This window comes from Plecotus auritus (assembly GCF_963455305.1).
Source record: "Plecotus auritus genome assembly, chromosome: 8".
NCBI classification, from domain to species: domain Eukaryota; kingdom Metazoa; phylum Chordata; class Mammalia; order Chiroptera; family Vespertilionidae; genus Plecotus; species Plecotus auritus.
Window position 1 is genome coordinate 27,580,370 of NC_137782.1, and position 22,202 is coordinate 27,602,571.

General features: G+C 44.5%; 1 protein-coding gene across 1 annotated transcript in view; it reads left to right on the top strand.

The window, feature by feature from the left end:
• EYA2 (EYA transcriptional coactivator and phosphatase 2) overlaps positions 1 to 22,202 on the top strand; it is a 219,510-nt gene that overhangs the window by 42,904 nt on the left and 154,404 nt on the right. The gene's annotated exons all lie outside the window — the stretch shown is intronic.

The window sequence follows — 22,202 nt, forward strand, 5'->3', positions numbered from 1 at the left end:
AGTAAGTCATTCTGTGTCTAAATGCATGGAAAATGGGACTTCATCAATATTTCCATTTCATTATGTTTTAGTTTTGCACAAGTCATATAATTCAATTTTCAAATATCATTCCACTCTAAGAGACCCAATGTTTGAAGTCTTGGAACTCTATTTTAAAAAAATATTTTAACAGCATTATTTCTAATATTAAAACTTAGAAAAAGTAAAGGAGAGATAGTTGAGTAATCATAATAGCCAATATTTTTCCGGTACTTAATAATGTGCCACTTTTGATGCTTTGCATACACTAATTCATTTCATCTGTATGATGACCCTCTGAGGCAGGTTTACTCTCAATCCCATGTTACACATGTGGAAACTGAGGTTCCAGGCCTCAGTAACTCCTCGAGTTAGCTCAGCTGGTAGGAGGGGCCCAGAAGCTGTGCCCATAACCACCACAACATGTTAATGAGTTATGATACCTAACCCTAAGGAATATGATGCCATCATGGGTATTGGTAAAAATCTTGGGGAATAATTGTTTTCATGTTCTGTGGAAAGGGCACATCAACATAGAAAATTCAGTAGGAGCTTATCTACCATAAAAAGAAATGTATAAAGGAACTAGTGAGGTTAGGGGTAGAAGAAATGTTTCAGACATTGGTCTGGAGTGGGGCTTCTCAATCTCGGCAATACTGACATTGATCCTTTGTTGTGGGGCTGTCCTGTCCATCATAGGATGTTTAGCAGCATCCCTGGCATCTGTCCACTGGATGCACCCAGCTCCTCCTCCCATTATAATAACCAAAAACGTCTTCAGACATTGCCAAGTTTCCCTTTGGGGGGTAAAATCATTCTGGTTGAGAACCACTGGTGTAGCTGTTAAGATCATGGGTGGCATTTTTTCTTCCTTTTTCTCTCCTATGATTTACAAATTTCCTTTAATAGGCATGGATTTTATGAATAAACCAAGAACCTCTCATTGAGAATGATCATGCCACTCTTGTTCAGAACCTCTCAGGGAATTCCCAATATTCTTAACCTTGCCAAGGCCTACAAGGCCCTGTGCAGTCTGGCCCCTGGCTACTTCTTCCCTGTGCTCTCCTATCCCTTTTTCCATTCACCATCACATTCCAACTGCTCTGTTATGCTTTCTGTTCTTTAAACATGCCTGGCTCATTTCTGCCTCAGGGCCTTTGTACATGCTGTTCTGCCTGGTGGTTCACCCTTATCTCCTTGTTGTATCACTTGTTAATCCACGTCAAGTGTCTGCTCAAATGTCACCTCTTCCAAGAGGCCTTCCCTGGTCATCCTGTCTAGAATATGTATGTGTCCCCCAATGTATCGTCTGCCTCCCCCACCAGAATGTCAACTCCAGTAGGGCTGGGAGTTTGGTTTATTGTTCCATCCCCCAAACCTAGAACAATGCTTGGCACGTGGTAAAAGGTCAATAAATATTTGTGGACGGGAGGGGGGGGGTTGGGGGGAGAAGGGACGGAGGAAGGAGAACAATTAAGATAAATAAAATCAGTAAATTCAGGAGCTTACAGTAAAGGAGCAATCCTGAAACCCACACAGCTGTGTTTTTCTCTAAATTCCATCTCATTTCAACTTGTGGTTTATGGACAAAAGACTTGCGTAGCAGACAGGCTCTGGGCAGCTAGCTCCCTTTGAGGGATTACATTAATGTGATTTTTGTGCTGCCTCTCTCCAGAAATACCATGCTGATGAGCGACCTGTGTTAAAACAGCAATAACATAAACAGATGCTCCTTCCTCTGAGCTGGTGAGCGAATGAAGAAACTTGTGTTTCCTGGTGTCGTTCCCCAAACACCAGGAAACACCCAGTGCCACCTCGTCCTCCTCATGATCTCATTCTCGACCTTGAACTGTGTGAGTTCACATCAGTCCTGAACTGGACCCAGAGGGCCGTGGGCTCTGATGGTGCGCAGTTGTTACGAGGTGTGCACGAGGCCCAGGGGAGGCTGGGCTGGTGGTCTGCCAGCCGAACATTTTTTGGCAGAGGACTTATTCTCAGTGTTTTTGTTTGTTGTTTTCTTTGATTTGGGGGTAAGGAAGAAGCAGTAACTTCCAACAGTAACTTTGGTTATTCTAAAGGTCAGACTGGAATATCAGCACATCCTGTGGCCATTTTCTCAGCCTGGGTTGATGTCTTGGCACTTGCTGGTGAGCAAAGAGAGCTACGTTTTTCCTTTTCTTTTCTGTCTTTTTTTTCTCATTATTTTACTGTGTTATTCATTTTCTTCAACACTTGTTCATGCAGTCATCGTACGTTTAATGAGCACCTACTATGTGCCAGCCAGGCCCCAGCTTGGCAATTAGAGAATCTGAAGAGGTTTAAGAATCACTCTCAACAAACTAGTTTGCCAGCAACATTTACATTCCTTAGGGTTCAAGTTTCTTGTGACTGTTTTTTCCTCTACTGGCTTTCTTTTTAATTACAAAAATAAGTAGCATGCTCATCAGAAGACATTAAGATGACCCTGAAGTATAGAGAGTAAAAAGTGGACGATCCCCGGTTTCTTCTTCAGCAGGACCTCCTTCAGTGGTTGGATGTGAGCACTTAGATGTGGGCACAAAATATAAGATGCTAAGCACGTGATATATTTTAAAAGAATGTATTACACATGCTTAGCATCTTATATTTTCCCTCAATGATATTCATGGAATTACTTCCAAGACAACTGGGATACTCTTACTATGGTTTTCAACAGCTGCATAAAGTTCCATTGTGTGGATAGACTATCTGTATTGATTATGGTAACGCTAGCTGCTATAACAATAAAACCTGTAGTCTCAGAGCTTACCACAGTCACAACTGAGTTCTCACAATGTAAGACCAGTAACTGTGTTCCTGGTAGACTGGTGTTCTGCATGTGGTCCAGGGACCCAGGCTCCTTTTATTGTGTAGCTTTGCCTTTAGTGCTTCAGAGGCAAGTCCAATCGGCAGGTAGATGCCCCCAGTTGCGACAACCAAAAATGTCCAGACACTGCCCAGTGTCCCCTGGGGTCAGACTCGCTCCCATTACTGTTTTAGCTGATCATAGTGAGGCACTGCCCCTCTGTGGGGCTTCATGGCATCCCCTCACCCCTCATTGTCCTCTCCTTCCTCCAGCATCACTGATACTTGGACCCTCCCTCTGCCCCAACACACACAAGCATGCACACCCACTTTCTTTTCACTGTCCCCACTTCAGCATATGAAAGTGTCAGAGAGTTCTCTCTTACCTTTCCCTCCCCCATTGTCCATTTACTGTCTCTGAACCCAACCACCATCTAGGGCAGTGGTTCTGAACCTTTCTAATGCCACGACCCTTTAATACAGTTCCTCATGTTGTGGTGACCCCCAACCATAAAATTACTTTCGTTGCTACTTCATAACTGTAATTTTGCTACTGTTATGAATCATAATGTGAATATCTGTGTTTTCTGATGGTCAGGCTCTACAGCAGCAGTTCTCAACCTGTGGATCGCAACCCACAGGTTGAGAACCGCTAGCAGGGTCGCCTAAGACCATCGGAAAACACAGATATTCACATTACGATTCATAACAGTAGCAAAATTACAGTTATGAAGTAGCAACGAAAGTAATTTTATTGTTGAGGGTCACCACAACATGAGGAACTGTATTAAAGGGTCGCGGCATTAGAAAGGTTGAGAACCACTGATCTAGGGCATCTTTTCTCTCTGAAAATCTCCAGGCATCCAGTCCCACTGAAGTCCGCAGGAACTCCGGACGCAGCGGGTGGTGCAGGGGAGTGTTGGAAACTGCCGGCCCAGTGTTTTCTTTGCCTTCTGAAATCTCAATAGGGGTTGTGTGGAAAGAGTTGCAAGAAAAGAAAAAAGGGCCCCTCCAGCCACACCTACCAGATTCAGGCCAGGTCCGGAGCCTGAGCCCACAGCAGGGGCTGCAACTCACCCAAGTTTTGTTTTGATTTCTTCTGTTTTTTTCTGTCAGTATCATTCTGGGGAATAATGCAGTACTATTGACTTCGGCTGTGGAGCACTTACTTTGAACTTGGCATATATTTGCTCATTTCATCCCATAGCAACCCTGAGGGCAGCTACTATTATTATCCCATTTTACAGCTGAGGGGATGGAGGCTGAGAGAGACACTTTGCCCAAGGGACACCCTGGTAAGAGGTGTAGCGAGGATCGATCTCAGGACTCTCTGCTTTCAGACAGTGATAATAAGGCAGCTAAGACGTATTGATGTGTTTACTGAATGTCAGGTACTATCTGGAGTGCTTCACGTGCATTAATTTATTTAATCCTCTCCCCAAACACCCTGTGAACGAGATACCTTCTAGCTTAATGGATGGTTAAATGACTTGCCTAAGGTTACATCGCTGAGCTTCATTAATCCAGCCCTTAAGCCCTACATTCTAGCGCAGGGATGGGCAAGCTATGTCTTAAGGACCAAATCTGGCCCACTGCTTGTTTTTGTAAATAAAATTTTATTGAGACAAGACAGTCCTCATTCATTTACATGGAGCTGCTTTAGCTCTCCAATGGCAGAGCTGAGCAGTTGCAAAGAGATGGTGTGACCCACAAAGCCTAAAATATTTACAGAAATATTGTATGGCCTTTTGCAGAAAACATTTGCCAGCCCTGCTCTGGGGCCTTCCCTAATCACCATTCTGCCACCTGAGCCATGCTGGATTTGGGGTGTGTTTTGTAGGTTTAAACAAGTGAGCATTTCAGCAGCTACTGGAAAGAAAGCCAGCATCCTAGGAGGTGCTGCGAAGATGCCGCCAAAAAGCCGACTTTTCATCTCCATCACGTTTCTCGGAGGTTTGGCTTAAGACCAATCCAGTATCACATGCGCAGGCACCTTCCTCAGCCCTAGGGGAAGGGATAGGGATATCAAGAAATCCAACACAAGCAAACAAATCAACAAACACATAAGCTACTTTAGATTGTCTTACGTGCTGTGGAAGAAATGAAACAGGGTGACTTCTTGGATCTAAGGGGCTCTGGATACTCACTGGGGAGTTTTAAAAATGCTGATGTTCAGGCCTCACCCCCAGAAATATTTAATTCAATTGATCCGAAGTGAGGACTGGAGGTAGCCTTTGGCTAAGCCCGTGGCCGGCAAACTGCGGCTCGCTAGCCACATGCGGCTCTTTGGCCCCTTGAGTGTGGCTCTTCCACAAAATACCACGGCCTGGGCGAGTCTATTTTGAAGAAGTGGTGTTAGAAGAAGTTTAAGTTTTAAAAATTTGGCTCTCAAAAGAAATTTCAATCGTTGTGCTGTTGATATTTGGCTCTGTTGACTAATAAGTTTGCCGACCACTGGGCTAAGCCATATGGACAAGTAGGGAGAATGCTTTAGGCAGGGGGAACAGCATGTGCAAAGGCCCAGTGGCAAGAGGGAACATGATGCTGGGGCTTCAGCATGACCAGAACTTGGGCTGCCAGGAGTGGGTAAGGAGAAATGAGGCCAAAGGGCTGCCAGGACCTGCGCCCGAGAGCTCTTAAGCCGGTGTTGTTCGGACTGCAGGTCTTAGTGTATCCGTGGGTCATGACATGAATTTGGTGGGCCACAGCCAGCACTGGAGAATCGTAAAAAAAAAGAATAGAATAGAAAGTGCTCATGGGTGTTGTATATGAGTTCAGTGTGGTTTCTTGAAAGTTTTATTTCAAGTTTTATAAAGGTGTACACTGCACTGCATTGTAAAATGTGTTTCTACTGTGAGTCTCAAAGATTTTGAAAGCCACTGTTTTTCACCCCTGTGAAAGTTTGGAATTGAGCCCAAGAGTGATGGGGAGTCATTAAAGAGGTTTTAATGGGGGCATGACAAGGTCAGGTTTATGTTTTAAAATCTCACTCTGGGAGTGTGAAGGCTGGGAAGCACCACACGGGCTGCTGGAGTTGGTCAGCGGGGATTGAGGAGGAGACCTGAGTGGTGTCGGGTGTAGAGGGCCCGCAGGTAGCTGTTGAAGGGATGCAGGTGTCCACACGAAGTGCCCGGGGAGTGCAGGGGCTGGAGGGTTGGAGGTTGAGTTTGGGTTCTGCCTCCCGCCCCTCCCTGGGGAGTCTGACTTGTCAGCTCTCCTGTGGCCCAGGTATGCAGGCATGATGGATATTGGGCTCTTCTTTGAACACTTTCTCTTTGCCAACCACTCTGCTAAACACTTTCAAGTATTTATTCATTTAACTAGAGGCCCAGAGCATAAAATACATGCACTGTAGGGTCCCTAGCGGCTGCTGGCTACCAGCCGGGTACTCCCTCCCTTCCCCCCGGCTGGCCGGCCCCGCCCCCTGGGTGAACTCCCAGGCGAACTCCCAGTCGAGGGGACAATTTTCACACTACTCTTTTATTATATAGGATACCTTCACAACAACTCCATTGGTACGTACTGTTATTATTCCCATTTTAGAGATAAAGAAATGAGGTCCAAGGAGGGTACCATCAAGTTGCTATCTGGGACTCCAGCTAGGCAGTGTGGCTCTGGAGCCTGTGTTCTCCAGCCTCTGTAGTGGTTACCTGGAAGCCGTTTTGCCTAAGTTTGAATTTATGGGGCAATAATAGCCAAGGGTTGTCCTGAAGATTCAATGAGTAATACATTCAATGAGTAATAATACACTTAGAGCAGTGAGTGACCGGAGCGTGGTAAATGTTGGTTAAATCATAGTTAGTGGTGTACTACAGTTTCCCAACTTGATGTAGCAAGTAAGTAGCAGAGATGGGGTTCACACTCATGGAACGGGTGAACAGAACTGGAGCTGCCTGGGCTCGAATCCCGCCTCTGCCACTTGCCCTCTGGGTTGCTGAACTGCGGTATGAGTACTAACTCTCACTGTTAGGCACTGTGTGTCAAGCACCTGGCACTGAGCCGGGCCTCAGTTGTGAACCCTTTCTAAGTGTGACATGTTGATCTTGTTCAGGGTCAAACAGTAATTCGAGCACCAGGACTGGGGTGCAGGCTCACAGCCAAATCACTCCTGAGCAACTAAAGCCCCATTTAAAACGGGCCAAGACACCAAGTTTGGTTTCTCTTCTGGCCCTACAAATCCTTAATCCCTCTCCCCACCCAGCAGTGGGCCCAAATTAGAGCTTTGGGGCCAGTGGGGCCCCAGAACCCTGGTCCTCGAAGGGGGCAGCCTCCAAGAGTGATGCAGAGTCACAGCCCCCCAGGGCCACTCCCGTGCCAGCCTGGGCCCCCGGCGCTGCACAGCTCCTGAGTCTGACCTCGTGTACCTGCTTCTCGTCGTGTCTCAGAGAACTGTTTTCCTTGGCTTAGGACGGAGACAGGTGACCCCACCTGGTTGGTTCGGGCCCAGGCTTGCTCAGCCTTCCAGACACTTCTTGGCCTCTTGACTCCCCCAGGTTGGCACAGCCTTGCCCTCCTTGGCTTCCGTCTGCCATGCCGTTCCCTGCAAGTACGAGTGGCCCTTTCTAGAATGTGTGTGTTCAGTCAAGGTTGACAGACTTCCCAAGCCACTGTCTGTTGACTTTTGTGGGAGACTCTGGCTGTTTCTCTAGGACAGTGGTCGGCAAACTGCGGCTCACGAGCCACATGCGGCTCTTTGGCCCCTTGAGTGTGGCTCTTCCACAAAATACCACGGCCTGGGCGAGTCTATTTTGAAGAAGTGGCGTTAGAAGAAGTTTAAGTTTAAAAAATTTGGCTCTCAAAAGAAATTTCAATCGTCATACTGTTGATATTTGACTCTGTTGACTAATGAGTTTGCCGACCACTGCTCTAGGACGTTTCTCTCAAGCCTCATCTTCTCTTCTGGGGTGTGGACTCAGCAAAGGAAGCAAGGGAACCAGTGGATTGTGTCCGAAGAGAGAGCTGGTGTCTATGTTGACCCGGACTAGGCAGGTGAAGTGTAGCCCTTGATGAATGTTTGGAGAGCTTTAAAATGCAATATACAAGCAAACTGTTCCTGACAACCAGGATACCAACAAAGCAAGCTCTTACTAGTATATCTCTTACACTTCATTCATTCATTCATTCATTCATTCATTCAAAATATTTAGTCAGCATATACTCTGTGCCAGGCACTGTTGTTAGGTCTAGGGATAGAGTGGGAACAGTCTTTTTTTTTTTTTTTATTCAACCACTCCCTTTTCATTCATTGATTTATTCATTCATTTATCTATTTTTATTAAATGTATTGGGGTGACATTGGTTAATAAAAGTATATAGGTTTCAAGTATACAATTCTACAATACATCATCTATATATTGTATTGGGTGTTCACCCCTCAAAGTCAAGTCTCCGTCTTTCACCGTTTACTAGTATGTCCCGTTTGTGTTCTTCTACCTCCCCCACCCTCCTTTTCCCTCTGGTAATCACCATACTGTTGTCTGTGTCTATGAGGGTTGTTTTGTTGTTGTTGTTGTTTTTGCTTAATCCCTTCACCTTTTCACCCCAACCCCCTTCCTTCTGATAGCTATCAGTCTGTTCTTTGTATCTATAAGTCAGTTTCTGTTTTGTTTGTTTATTTTGTTCATTAGATTCCACATATAAGTGAAATTCTACAATACTTGTCTTTCTCTGACTGGCTTATTTCCCTTAACATAATACTCTCCAGGTCCATCCAGGCTGTCGCCGAAGGTAAGATTTCCTTCTTTTTTATGGCTGAGTGGTATTCCATTGTGTAGATGTACCACAGCTTCTCATCCACTCACCTACTGATGGGCACCTGGGCTGCTTCCACATCTTGGCTATTGAGTGGGAACAGTCTTGTTAGGCTCCCTATCCTTGTGGACCATATTAAGGTCTCAAGCAGCAGTGTCCAATAGAAATGTAATGGGAGTCAGAAATGTGAGCCACATATGTAATTTTAAATTTTCTAGTAGACACGTTAAAAAATATAGAGAGTCTGGCCAGGTGGTTCAGTTGGTTGGAGCATAGTCCCATACACCAAAGTGGTTGCAGGTTCAATCCCCAGTCCAGGTGCATATGGAGGCAACAGATCAATGTTTCCCTCTTACATCAATGTTTCTCTCTCTCTCTCTCAAATCAATAATAGCATAGTCTCAAGTGAGGATTAAATGTGTGTGTGTGTGTGTGTGTGTGTGTGTGTGAGAGAGAGAGAGAGAGGGGGGGGGAGGTGAGAGAGAGAGAAATTAATGTTAATATATTTTATTTTACCTAAATTGTCAAAAACATTATCATTTCAACATATAGTCAACATTTCTGTGGTTACTAATATATGATTTTACTTTGTTTTTTTTGTACTAAGTCTTTGGCATCCAGGGGGTTTTGGGATACATCTTAGTTTGGACTAGCCATGTTTCAAATATTCAAAAACCACAGGTGGCTCATGGCTACCGTATAGCGCCTAATGGGAGAGGTGAGCATGACACAACTAAATACTCATCTAATTATTCATTGCAGTGGTACCGAACGCCATGAATGCAGAGCTCGGGGTGCAGTGACAGCTAATCCAGTAAGGGAGGTGGTGGTACCAGTAGAGGTCAGGGAAGGCTTCCTGGAAGCAGTGACATTGCAACATTTTTGCAGAAACCTAAAGATGAGAGAGGCAGGGTGAGCATCCGGGGCGAAGGGAACAGCTGTGCATACACCCCAAGGTGGCAAGGAACAAACATTGCTCAGAAACAGGTTTCTCAACCTTGGCACTTAGGACATTTGGGGCCAGATGCTTCTTTGTCGTGGGGACCGTGCTATGCAGTACAGGATGTTTAGCAGCATGCCTGACCTGACCTCCACCCACGAGATCCCAGTAGCACCCTCCCCCGATTGCGACCACCAAGAACGTCTCCAGATATTGCCAGGCAACCCCTGGAGGACAAAATCACCGCCCCCCCCCCCGCCCCCTGAGAACCTCTGCTCTGAAAGACGTGTCGCACCAGCCACGTGCGTAGCTCTGTGTCCTCGCGCAGGTTGTTTCATCTTCCTGGTGCTCAGTTTCCTCTTCTGTGAAAGGGGGAGACAATACTGTTTATCGTATGGGTTATTTTGAGAATTAAATAAGCCAGTATATGTAAACACCTAACGTAGTGCTGGCACACAAGGAGCCCTTTCTCAATGTGAAGATTGGCTCAGAGGCCCCTCGGTCTTGTCTGTGTTCAGGTAACAGGAACTGCTAGCTGGATTTTACCAGCGAGAGTAAATTCCATGATCCGCAGTGAAATCTACCAGGGTGTTGGTTCTGGGCGTCAGTGGTGCCGTCTGTCTGGCCCCCTCCTGGATAACCAGGAATTAGATCAGTGCCTGTCACATAGTGGGTGCTCCATAGTGTTTATGGAATGAATATTTGACTTCAGTCCTTGTGAATATCAGAAATGACAGACTCCCAGGGTTCTTCAGTGCTGCTGTCAGCTGAAGCGTCATCAGATGAGCCCACATAACTCAGAGCCCCAAACTTGTTTCAGCCCCAAGATGCACCCTTTCGGGGATTGTTTAGTTTACCCAGCAGGTTCTGGTGGGATTTTAAACCTGGCCAAGGGCAGATCTCAGAAGGGGGGTCCATGCTTCAAGCTGTTGAGTTTAGCCTTCACTTAGAACTTGGAAACTCCTCCCCCTTGTGTGTACAAACACCATTATAATACAGTTTACTATTAAATGTGGGGCAGAGGGGGATGCAGAGGGTCACACATGTTACAAAATGTTAAATATTTCAAGTGCTGTTGATGAATGGTGCATGTGAGATTCTGTGTAGAGGCTAAGAGGCTGTGGGGTCCTTATTCAGCATTCATTTAACTACTACTTATTGGCTGATGTTTAGTGCCATTTACAATTTCCGCCCTAGATGCCAAGGATGCAAGGCCCCACCCCCACCCCAGATAGTGATCGAATAAATATGCAGCATAACTTAAGATAGCGATCAGACTTGTAAAGACAAATACAGCAGGGTCAGGGAATGGAAAGCAGGGAGTGGGGTGGAGGTTGGAGAGATGGGGGAATGGGTTTGATAATATGCTTAGGGAAGTCATTCCTGAGGAGGTGACCTTTGAGAAAACACCTAAATGGAGTGAGGGAGGGAGTCAGGAAAAGAGCTGGGGAAGAGGAATTGTGGTGGAAGGAACAGCAAGTGAAAAACCATGAGATATTTGAGTAATCGCCGAAGGGCAGTATCCCTGCAGGAGAGGCAGTAAGGAGATGAGAGTGGAGGGGTGCTCAGGGCCCACGTTGTGTGGGGCCTTGGCTTAGGGGTTATATTAAGCCATCCAGAAGTCATTATGGCCAAAAGGTGTTTTTTTCCTAATTATTTGCAATTATTTTCCAAATGTGGGAAAACATTCCATTGACTTCACGTAATGCAGGGGCACGAGGTTTCTGCTCCAGCTCGGCCTGTCTCATTAGCAGAGGGACCTGAGGACACTTATTTAACAATTGGCCTCTCCCTTGTAGGGTGGAGAGAGCGTTTACTGTGATCCTGCTCTGTCCTAAGAACTACACAAGTAGTACGTCATTTCATCCTCACCACAGCCCTAGGCCGTGCTACCGTTTGTATCCCCACTGGAAAGATGAGAAAATTGAGGCAGACACATCAAGCCAGATCCCATTCCACTAGGAAGTGGCAGAGCTGGGGTCTGACCCAGGCACCTAAGCACACGAGGGAGCCTGCGTAGTCACCCCACTGTTCCAGGTTCTGGCTGGCTCCGTCTACCTCACAGGCTGGTTGGGGAATACAGTGGAGAAAGATTTGTGACAGCAATTTGCCATGAATATGTATTAATATTCTCTCTCCCTTAATTTTTTTAAATTTATAAGCCCCTAATGAAATAATTGATTCATCCCATAAGTGATGAAACCATTAGATCAGAGGTTTGTGGGGAACTTTAAAATAGAAGGAGAGTGTCGCCACCCACACCCACTGACCCCTATTCGTATCCGTAGAAGGGGGCACTTGGACGCTGTGTTCCTTCTGATGCAATGAATGGGAAGAACTTTGAAGCTTTACTGCCCCACCCTTCAATTACTCTGAACCTAATTTAATTTTAAAGTAAATATATGGGAAATAAGTTAACATCACCATGGGGAAGCAAACAGAAAAATCCAGAATGTGTTTGCCGAAACCGGTTTGGCTCAGTGGATAGAGCGTCGGCCTGCGGACTGAGGGGTCCCGGGTTCGATTCCGGTCAAGGGCATGTACCTTGGTTGCGGGCACATCCCCAGTGGGGGGTGTGCAGGAGGCAGCTGATGGATGTTTCTCTCTCATCGATGTTTCTAACTCTCTATCCCTCTCCCTTCCTCTCTGTAAAAAATCAATAAAATATATTTTTTAAAAAAAAATCCAGAATGTGAGATATTCTGCAAAACAACCTAGTTCCATCAACATGTCAATAGTCTGCATAAAAAGGAGGGGAGGCTATTCTAGATTAAGTAAATGTACCTAAGCACATGTAACATGTGGACTCTGTTTAGTTCCCGAATCTTACAAACCAACCTTAAAAGGCCATGTGGAGACAGTTGGGGGAGAGGTAGAGTAGGGATCGTATTTAAGATGGCACAGGTATGGATGTGAATTTTGTTAGGTATGTCCATATTTTCTAATGCAATGTGGCAGAGAGAAAAGACTTCAAGTTCAAATTTGGTTTTAAAACTTCACTGAAGAGAAAAATAAACAAATAAAAAAGCTTAGAAGAGACCCATGTGATAAAATCTTGAAAATGGTTGTGATTGGTGTTTGGTGATTCGTTTTATACTATTCTGTCTGCTTTTGCATATGTTTGAGATTTTTCACTTAAAAAAAAAGAAAGAACAAAAAGAACAAACAAAGAGGAAAAAGAAAAAGACCTCACTGTATGAAATTATATAAAATTGAGACAACCTCAAAACAAGAAGAAAAACATTTAAAAACTCAGGGTAATGATGTAATTAGAGGAGATCAGTCATTAGGGAAGATTAATTTTAAGACATCTGCTGCTGTCAGTGGCAGATGGCAGGAGAGGAGAACATTCAGAGTCAGACATCCTGGCTTTAAGTCCATCTCTGCCACTTATAGTTGATTTTAAGCAAGTGACCTAAACTTCCGGTCCCTGCTTTCCTCATCTATAAGATGGGATCTGAGTTTTCCCTCTCCTGTAGGGGCTACTGGGAAGACTAAGTGAGCTCAAACGTGAATTGCATTTAAAACAGTGCCTGGCTCCTAGACAGCACTTACTGCATGTGGACTATTCTTACTTTCAGGTAACGGTCATTGCTTCCTGGGGGCACGAATAAGGATTTGGGGAGAGTGAAGGTATTCTAATATTCAGTTTTTAGCATTCAGTTTCTCTCACCATTTCTCCAGTATTTTTCTTCCATCCATTCCCCTTCACTTAATTAAAATGCCCTAGTCTGGAGTTTCAGAATGAGTCTCTCCATGGTTTTAAGATGGTTTAAAATGGGTCCAGGTCATTGCGGTTGGTTGTGGTTGGGTGAGCAAGAAGGAGAGGAACAGTGACAGGCAGCGATGCTTGTGTGGTATCCACTAAGGGTAGGGGATGTAAAGTCAAAACAAAATGCCTTTGTAACCGAAGAGAATGCAGCCTCCAGCCTGCTGCTTCCTTTCCTGTCTCTTGGGGGGCCGGTGCTGAGGCTCCCAGTCGCCTCCAGCACTTGACATTCTCCAGCCATCACTGGCAGGGCCAGGCCTTCCCTTACAGTCAAAGTCACGGTGTTTCATTTTGTGCTTTGTTTTGATGGTTGTGGGTTGGGTTGGGTGTTTTTTGTGTGTTTTTTTTCCTTTTTCATTTTTTTTCTATGGCTCTGCATGAGAAATGTTCTATAAAGTTCTGTATCTCGCTCCAGGGCCCTGTTGAACCCAACCTGAAATCAGCAGAATGTGTGTGGTCCTGTCCTGGTTGGTCACCGCACATTGGGTACTTTTTGAAGGCTGTCTCTGTGGGCCTAGGGAATATTGGGAAAACGCGTTGTAAAATGCAGACATATGAACTTGAGTCATGTTTTTTAAAAAGCCAATCTCAAGAGGTCATATACTGTATGATTGCATTTACATAACATTCTCAAAATGACATCTTAGAGTTGGAGATCAGATTAGTGATTGTCAGGGATTGGAGGTGCTGGGGGCGGGGCTTGGTGAGCCTGGGACGGGACAGCATAGGGAGATCTTGGTGGTGATGGAATAGTTCTCTGTATCGGTTGCAATGGTAGTTACATGTGTGATAAAATGACGCCGAGCTCTACACAGTCACACATTGCACCAATGTCAATTTCCTGGGTTTGATATTGTACTCCAGTTGTGTAGCATGTACTCCCTGGGGGGAAATTGAGGGAAGGATACCCAGGACCTCTCTGTACAATTTTTTACAACTTCTTAGGAATCTATAATGAAGTCAAAATAAAAAGTTTAAAAAATACATCCCATGGACAGCAAAACTGGATTAGCCAAAACAAAGGGCCCTTGTTTCATATGCTATTAGGAATGAGGGAAGTGTGATAAAACTCTCCCTCAACCGTTTTTATTTTACACCAAGTTCACATGATGAGAATTTATCCGCCTGGGTGGGAGAGCTTAGTCTGAAGCTAAGATTCTAGACCCTGGCTGGTTCTCCTTCCCAACAGGACTCCCTACAACATAAGGCTGAACGATGGTGGTGAGGAGTTGACTCTGAGGAGGTGTATTAAAATAATTGCTATGTGTTCTTACGAGGGTTTTGGATAAAAGCTTTCAGATCAGGGAATAGAAACAACGCAAGGGTGAGAACAGGACACGACAATTGGGAATATAAATTGGATCAGCCACTCTGACAGTGTCCTTGACAATTTCAAAGGTAGACCCAGCAATTTTACTTTGGGGTATCACACCTAGAGAGCTACATGCATGTGTGCCCAAGAAGGTCTGTCCCAGGCCATCCGTGTGACATTAGTTATAATAACAGAAGTTGGGAAAACTGGGGACTGGCTGAAAGGAACTGTGGTGTAGACATACTTGGGAATGCTGTGGAACTGTGGTGTAGACATACCTGGGAATGCTGTGCAGCAGGGAAAAAGAATAAGCTAGATCTCTGCATCCTGACATGGAAAGAACATCAAGATATTTTTATGCTCTAACCGGTTTGGCTCAGTGAATAGAGTGTTGGCCCTTGGACTAAAGGTTCCCGGGTTCAATTCTGGTCAAGGGCATGGACTTTGGTTGCTGACTCCTCCCAAAGTCATGCAGGTGGCAGCTGATTGATGTTTCTCTCTCATCGATGGCTCTAATTCTCTATCCCTCTCCCTTCCTCTCTTTAAATTAATAAAATATGTATTTTTTAAAAAGATAGTTTTATGATTAGAGTGAAAAAGAAGTCTTGGAACAGGATGTACAGATCAATGACATTGGTTAAAACATGTTGATAAAATACTGTACATAGGGACATACTAGTATTTGGCCATTTGTATGTGTTGATGACCAGAGAAAGGTCTTCAGAGCTATTCATCCTGTTAGTAATTGCAGATACTGCTAGTGGGATATCGTGGCCAAAGGCAACTTTAATTTTATCTAAAATTTTTAAATTTATTTACAAATGTTTTGAGATATTACCTGGGTGGTTAAATTTTTATCTTAAGAAAGAAAAGTTAATGCAGTTATGTTCTCTGCTTGAGGAGACACATCTATGAGACTAGGCTGTCCATATCCCAGCTCCCTGGGGTCACCCCTGATGAATGCCACCTAAGACTGGATAACAAGTCCCACTCTAGATCTCGACTTCATTAAGCAGGGAACAGGTCTGTCTGCTTTGGCATTGTATTCCCTGTGCCTGGAACAGGCCTTGGCCTTCAAAAAAGAAGTGAAATAAGTTAGTAAAAAGAGCAGACTTTCATTTTTTGTATGTGATATGAATAGAGGCAGTGATGCCAAATGATTGGCAGCCTGACTTAATGAATGAATGAATCGGTGAATGAATTTAGCATCCACTGTGTCCCTACTTTATCTGCCTTCTTCATAGCCTTTGGAGAGGAGACTGAAAGTATCTTGTTCGTTGCCTATGTATCCCAGCCCTGCCCCCACAACTTCTATTAAGTGATACCTTCCCTGTTGTAAGGGAGTTGGGGAGGAGGGATGGAGATGTGGACAGGAGAAGAGGCGTGTGACTGCACCATTGTAGCATGTGGGGTCTTCCCGTGGACATAGAAGTAGGTCACAGTAACAGCAGCCCCCAAATTTCACTGGTAGGTAGTTGATTCCTACTCTTTCACACTGAATTCCAAAGAATGGGGGTCACAGTCTTTTAAGATAGTGCTATTCAAATGTAGGCTGTGTCCCTGTATTGCCAGCAGCTCCCCATAGACACCTCCCAAGGCTCATGCCCAGTGGGAAAGGGCATCTCTTCTGCAGGAGCTCACCCTGGGCCTCTCATTAGGTCCCATTGACTTGTGACCACTACCCCTGAGCCAGTCACTGTAGATGGGGGGATGGGAGTTGCTAATTGCCAGGCTCAGCCCCACCCAAGCCACATTGTCTGAGAGTAGAGGAGAGGCAGTTCCCCCAAAGAAAGAAAGGATGCTATTGCCACAAGACCCACCAGGCCAAACCCAGGACCCCACTGCTCCTGCATGCTCCTTCTTAGTGATGACTCCATGCTGTGTCTCTGGAAGTTTCCGCTTTCTCCTCCTGCTTTCTTAGCTCAAAGCAGGACCACCGAGATAATTTTGCAATATATACATGTATCAAATCATCTCATGTACACCTTAAACTTATATAATATGTGAATTATGTTTTAATAAAGCTGGAAATAATAAACTATGGGGGGATAGGGTGGAGCAGGGCTACAAAAGACATGACAACCAGGCAGAGCTTAACCACAGGCTCATAACCACAATTAACAAGTACCTTGTGTCACCTGGACAGGAGCTTTTGGACCACTTCTCCCTTCTGGGATGGCCTGGGGACAGTAGCATCCAACATCCATGTCCTTCTGACCATGTCCTACATACAGTCCTAACACTGGGAAGAAGAATGAACCAGGGGGTCTCAAACCCATGTCTAGAGGGACCAGGCAGGAATATTAATGAGTATCCCATCTAGGGTGGTGACAGTAGCAGTGACCAGCACATATAGCAGGAACTCCGTAAATACTGGTTGAATAAATATATTTATTCATACAATAAATTCATCTGTTATGCCACCAATATTTATTAAACAGCTCTCAAGGGCCAGGCCCTGCAGAAGATTTAGTGAATGTAATGGGGGACAAAACAGACAATATCCCTGCCATCAGGTTGCTTATAGTCTGGTCTGGAAGACCGATCGAATTAACTTACATACACCTGGAAAAATTGTTATAGTGACTGCTTTATGAGAGGGTGGGATGTGGGCCTGTGGAAGCTGCTCTAGAGGAACGGGCTGTACTCAGGGAGGGCCTGGGGAAATCATGCCAGAGCTGAGACCTCTGAAGGGCAAGCAGGAAGGAATGGTGTTTCAAGCAGAGGGAATAGCATGTGCAAAGGCCATGGTGCTGGAACAAGACATGGACTGAAGGAAATCCTGATCAAGACTGTGTCTTGGCTTCATTCTCAGAATAACGGAAAGCATTGGAGGTTGTAAGCGACGGTAAGGTAAGGTGAGGACGCAGGTTCATTTATGTTGTCTGCAGTCCCTCAGGCCACTGCGCTGAGAACAAACTGGAGGGAGGCCACAGTGACCCCAAGGAGATGGGCACAGAGGCTGTGGGAGTTGTCCAGGGCAGAGAGGGTGATGGCCATGGAGGTGGAGAGCAGTCAGTGAGTTCCATGGATGTTTAGGAGGTAAACTTGATGACACCTAGAGATGGATTGGATATGAGAGTTGACGGAGAGGGAGGAGGGGGACAATCCTGGGCTTTTAATGTGAGCAACTCTCCCCCTCAGATGGGGGAGACTGGGGCAGAACCAGTTTGTGCCTAGCAGATATATTTAGAATTGAAATCAAATGGGGGCGGGGGGTGTGGAGGCGGCCAGAAATGTGCAGGTTGGGGCCACAGCTGTTGTCCAACGAAAAACCTGTGATTGCTGTCGGCACGTTTGGATTTCTAAGTCCTTGAAAGATGCTGGGAGTTGGCCTTCTCTCTAGTCCCCTTGGCTGACTGGCCATCTGTCCTCTCCATCCAGCAGGCAGGGCCACTGTTCTCAGCAAAGGTAGCTAGTGTGCTCAGGGGGGGTGTGGAAAGGTGAGCTGCCCACCCGCCTGGGACCCTCCATCTGCTTTTGATCCCTCCCAGCCTTTGAAGTCTCCCCCACCCCCCACCTTCCAGCTGTCATCTCTCAGGCTCCTCCAGCAGCCTCACACTCCCCCAATGCTTCTCAGTCCCTGGGGACAGGGGTGGTGACAAGGGTAACAAATGGTGCAAGCCGCTGGCAGCAGCCGGCCAAGAAAAAGGCCAGAGGGCTGGGGCTTTCGAATGCCTCTTTCTTTCTGCTGCTCTTAGCTTGCTTCGGAAGCAGCGGGGCTATCAGGGTTTTGCAACAATGCAGCAGGGGCAGAAACTTTTTGTAAATGAATCCCATACCTTTCTTCCTTTCCCTGCCTTCATGAAAGAGAAGCTAAGTCTTTCTATCCCCTCCTCCTTATCCCCCCTCCTTACCCCCCCCCTCGCTGCGCCCCCTCCAGATTCTGTTAGACTGATTTCCCTCTTCCCTCCCCTGCCAAGAGGCTAAGCTGGTCTCCTATTTCAGGTAATTGTGAGGCGGGGAGAGGGGAAGATGGGAAGGAGGCCTCCCCCTAAATTGTAAACGAACTCAACTCTGTCCGTCAGGCCACAATAGGAACCAGTGGTTGTCGGATGATCTTCAGGACAGGTCCCAGTGTCCACCGGGAATGTATGTTTCAGGCTTTTGTCTGTGTGAATGCAAATCATGTCAGTAGTCGCTACCCCTCAAATGACAGTTGAGCACCCACTCGCTCGTGCCTTCTCTCACTTAATCTGTAGAATAACCTGCCAGGAAGGGCTCTCTTACTTTCTTCATCTTTATAGATGAGACATTAAATAACTTGCCTATGGTCATACAGCTGGTAAGACACAGAGCTAGAATCTGAGCCCCTGTGGCAGATGACAGAGCCGGTGTTCTGACCCGGTGGCTTAGGGGATACATTGGAGCTGGATGGGCCCTGAGTTCAAATTCTGACCCAGTTTTACTTACAAGCTGTGGTTAAGATCACAGACCCTGGAGCCAGAGTGCCTACTTGTGAATTCTGGTTCTAGCACTAACCACCAGGTCGATCTCTGAACCGCAGTCTCCTCATCCCTACTGATTTCACAGGATTAAGTGAACCAATATATGCAAAGATCTCTTGGCTCCGGAGTAAGTGCTCTTTAAGTGTTAGCTATTTTTATTGGAATTATCTGTAAAAAGGGCACTATAATCAGGGCCTGTTAAGACCTTCAGAGGCCTCAAAACACCGAAGAGATCAGCCTCCCCCTTCCACTGCCCCATGCAATTCAGCAATAAAACAATATGACCCACAAAACGCAAACATAAAACTCACCCTGTGCTGAAATTTTAAAAGCTGCTTTTTAGATCTTCGTGGCAGAACAGGATATGTTCACTAAATAGGAATGATTCACATTTCCTTGGTGCCTACGCTTTACTCAGACCTAAATCTGTGTTTAGTAGGCCTGTCAGGTAATAGAGGATAGATAACTATTCTCTCCATGGTTGAGAGAATTAAAGGATATGATGTAAAAGTGATCAGTTTAATTGCCTGGCATGTAAGAGGTGCCTGAGAAATGAGAGCTATGATTAGAACTTTTGGAAGGGTTTTTCTCTGTTCATATTGCTATACTTTTGATGAATGGTTTGCTTCTGCAAGATAGCAGCCTCCTAACCTATAACAAGAAAGAACAATTGTCAGGTTCTTAAATTAAGGTCCTGCTTACTTTGTGAGCATCACAGTTCTACTGCTTCAGCTTTGTTAGTGTTATCTATTTCTTTGCCTCCACAGGATGATGTTTGAATTGCTATAGGGCTGTTGGATTCAATCTTGCTTTGCCTACCAAAGATCTAGACTCAGTCAAGTGGCTTATTTCCTTTTGGAGTCAATACCATGCAAATTAATTGGGGGAAGGGCAAACTTTTTAATTGCTATATCTTGCTGGATTGATTCTTTTATCATTACTGTATGTCCCTCGTAATCTCGATAATGGTTTTAATAGTCAAGTCTATTTGAAGTTATTTCTGCTTTCTTTTGATTAGTGTTTGCTTCAAATGGATTTTTACAATACTTTGCTTTGAATCTTGGTGTATCTTTATATTTAAAAGGGTCTCTTGTAATAATCATGTATCAGTTTTTTTAAATCCAGACTTGTAATCTTTGTCTTTTAATTTATTCTGTTTATATTTCATGTAATTATTTCAATGTAATGTAAATGTGTATTTTTTTTAAATATATATTTTATTGATTTCTTACAGAGAGGAAGGAAGAGGGATAGAGAGTTAGAAACATCGATGAGAGAGAAACATCGATCAGCTGCCTCTTGCACACCCCCTACTGGGGATGTGCCCGCAACCAAGTTACGTGCCCTTTACCGGAATCGAACCTGGGACCTTTCAGTCCACAGGCTGATGCTATATCCACTGAGCCAAACCGGTTTTGGCTGTAAATGTGTATTAAGTTTAATATAATTATTGATAACTTTGAGTTTAAATTATTCATTTTATTTCTCTACTAGAGGCTCAGTGCACAAATTCGTGTACGGGTGGGGTCCAGCCGGCCTGCCCTGATCAGGCCACCTGGCGGTGGGGAGGGGACGCGGGAGTTGGCTGGTCAACCCCACCCCCATCAGGCCTGTTGATTGGCTGCAGTGTGCGTCATAGTGACTGGTCGTTCTGGTCGCTTGGCTTTTATATATATAGATTTGTTCCATCTCCTCTATGTTTTTTCTCTACCTTCTTTTGGATTACTCAAGCATTTTTATTATTCTATTTTCTCCTCTATTAGCTTGTTAGTAGCCATTTTTAAATTATTGTCCTCTAGTTACCCTTAACATTATAGCATACATCCTTGGCAAATCTTTTACTATAAATTAGTACTTTTATCACATCCAGGAAAATGCAAGGTCCTTAAAACAAGTTAACTTTGTTTATCCCTCTCCTACTCACATAGTCACCTTTTTATGCAGTTCCCTATTCCTTGCAGAATTTTCATGCTCCCAGAACATTATTTTGTAGTGTAGGTCTTCTGGTGGCAAATAATCTTAATATTGGCTTGTTTCACTTTTGAAGGATTTTCTTCCTGGCATAAAATTCTACATTGGCAGGTGAGATTTCTTTTTTTTTTTTCTTTTCTGATAGTCATCATTTCTATTGAGAAGTCTTATTTCTCCTTCTTTATAGATAACCTGTATTTTATTTCCCCTCTGGCTGCTTTTAAGATTAATATGTTTTCACACATGTACAGTTTGACTATGATATATATGCCCAGGAGTGTTTTCTCTTTGTTTATTTTGCTTGGGAGGTATGGAAATTTTTCATTCCATGAGCTTGATATCTCTCATCCGTCTTGGAAATGTTTGTCAGTTTTTTATTAAATGTAGTTTCTGACTTGTTCTCTCTCTCCTGTCCTTCTATATAGCCTCTATCACATGTATGTTAGACCTTTTCTCCATGTCCCATGTTGCTTTTATGGTTTTTTTTAACCTGTTTTTCAACCTTCTTTCTGAGATTTGTCTTCTGACTTATCTTCCAGTTCATTTAGTTTTTCTTCTGCTATATCTAATCTGTGGTTCAACTACTCTATTGAATTCTGAATTTCAGTTATTGTATTTTCAGTTTTAGAATTTCCATTTGACTTTTTTAAGATTTTAGTTCTCTAGTGGCATGCTACACCTTATGTCTATTTTCTTGATTATATTATCAAAGTTGATGGGGAATCCATATTTGATAATCCCCATATCTGAATCTTACATGGATTTGGATTTTTGTCTTTGTTTTTTATCATTTCATCTTATATCCTTGCATGCCTGGTGATTTTTATTAAATGCTAAACATTGTGTATAAAAATTATGGTGACTTTGGAAGATGACATCTTCTCCAAGAGGAAAATTACTTTTCTTCTGGTAGGTGGTGATAGTAGGAGGCAAATCACTTTGATCCAGTAAGGGATTAAGATGACTCAAGGCAGGTTCTATTTGGTGTGCCCTTGCTCCAAGACAATAACCCTTCAGGGGTGTCAATTAAAAACCTGGTGTATGTTAAACTATAATTAAAAAATAAAATTTTTAAAAATTAAAAATAAAAGCTTGGTGTGTTTACCAAGGCCTCTCATCCTTAATGGTCCATGAACTCTAAAATATGCCTTTGCCAAAAGCTCTGCTTCA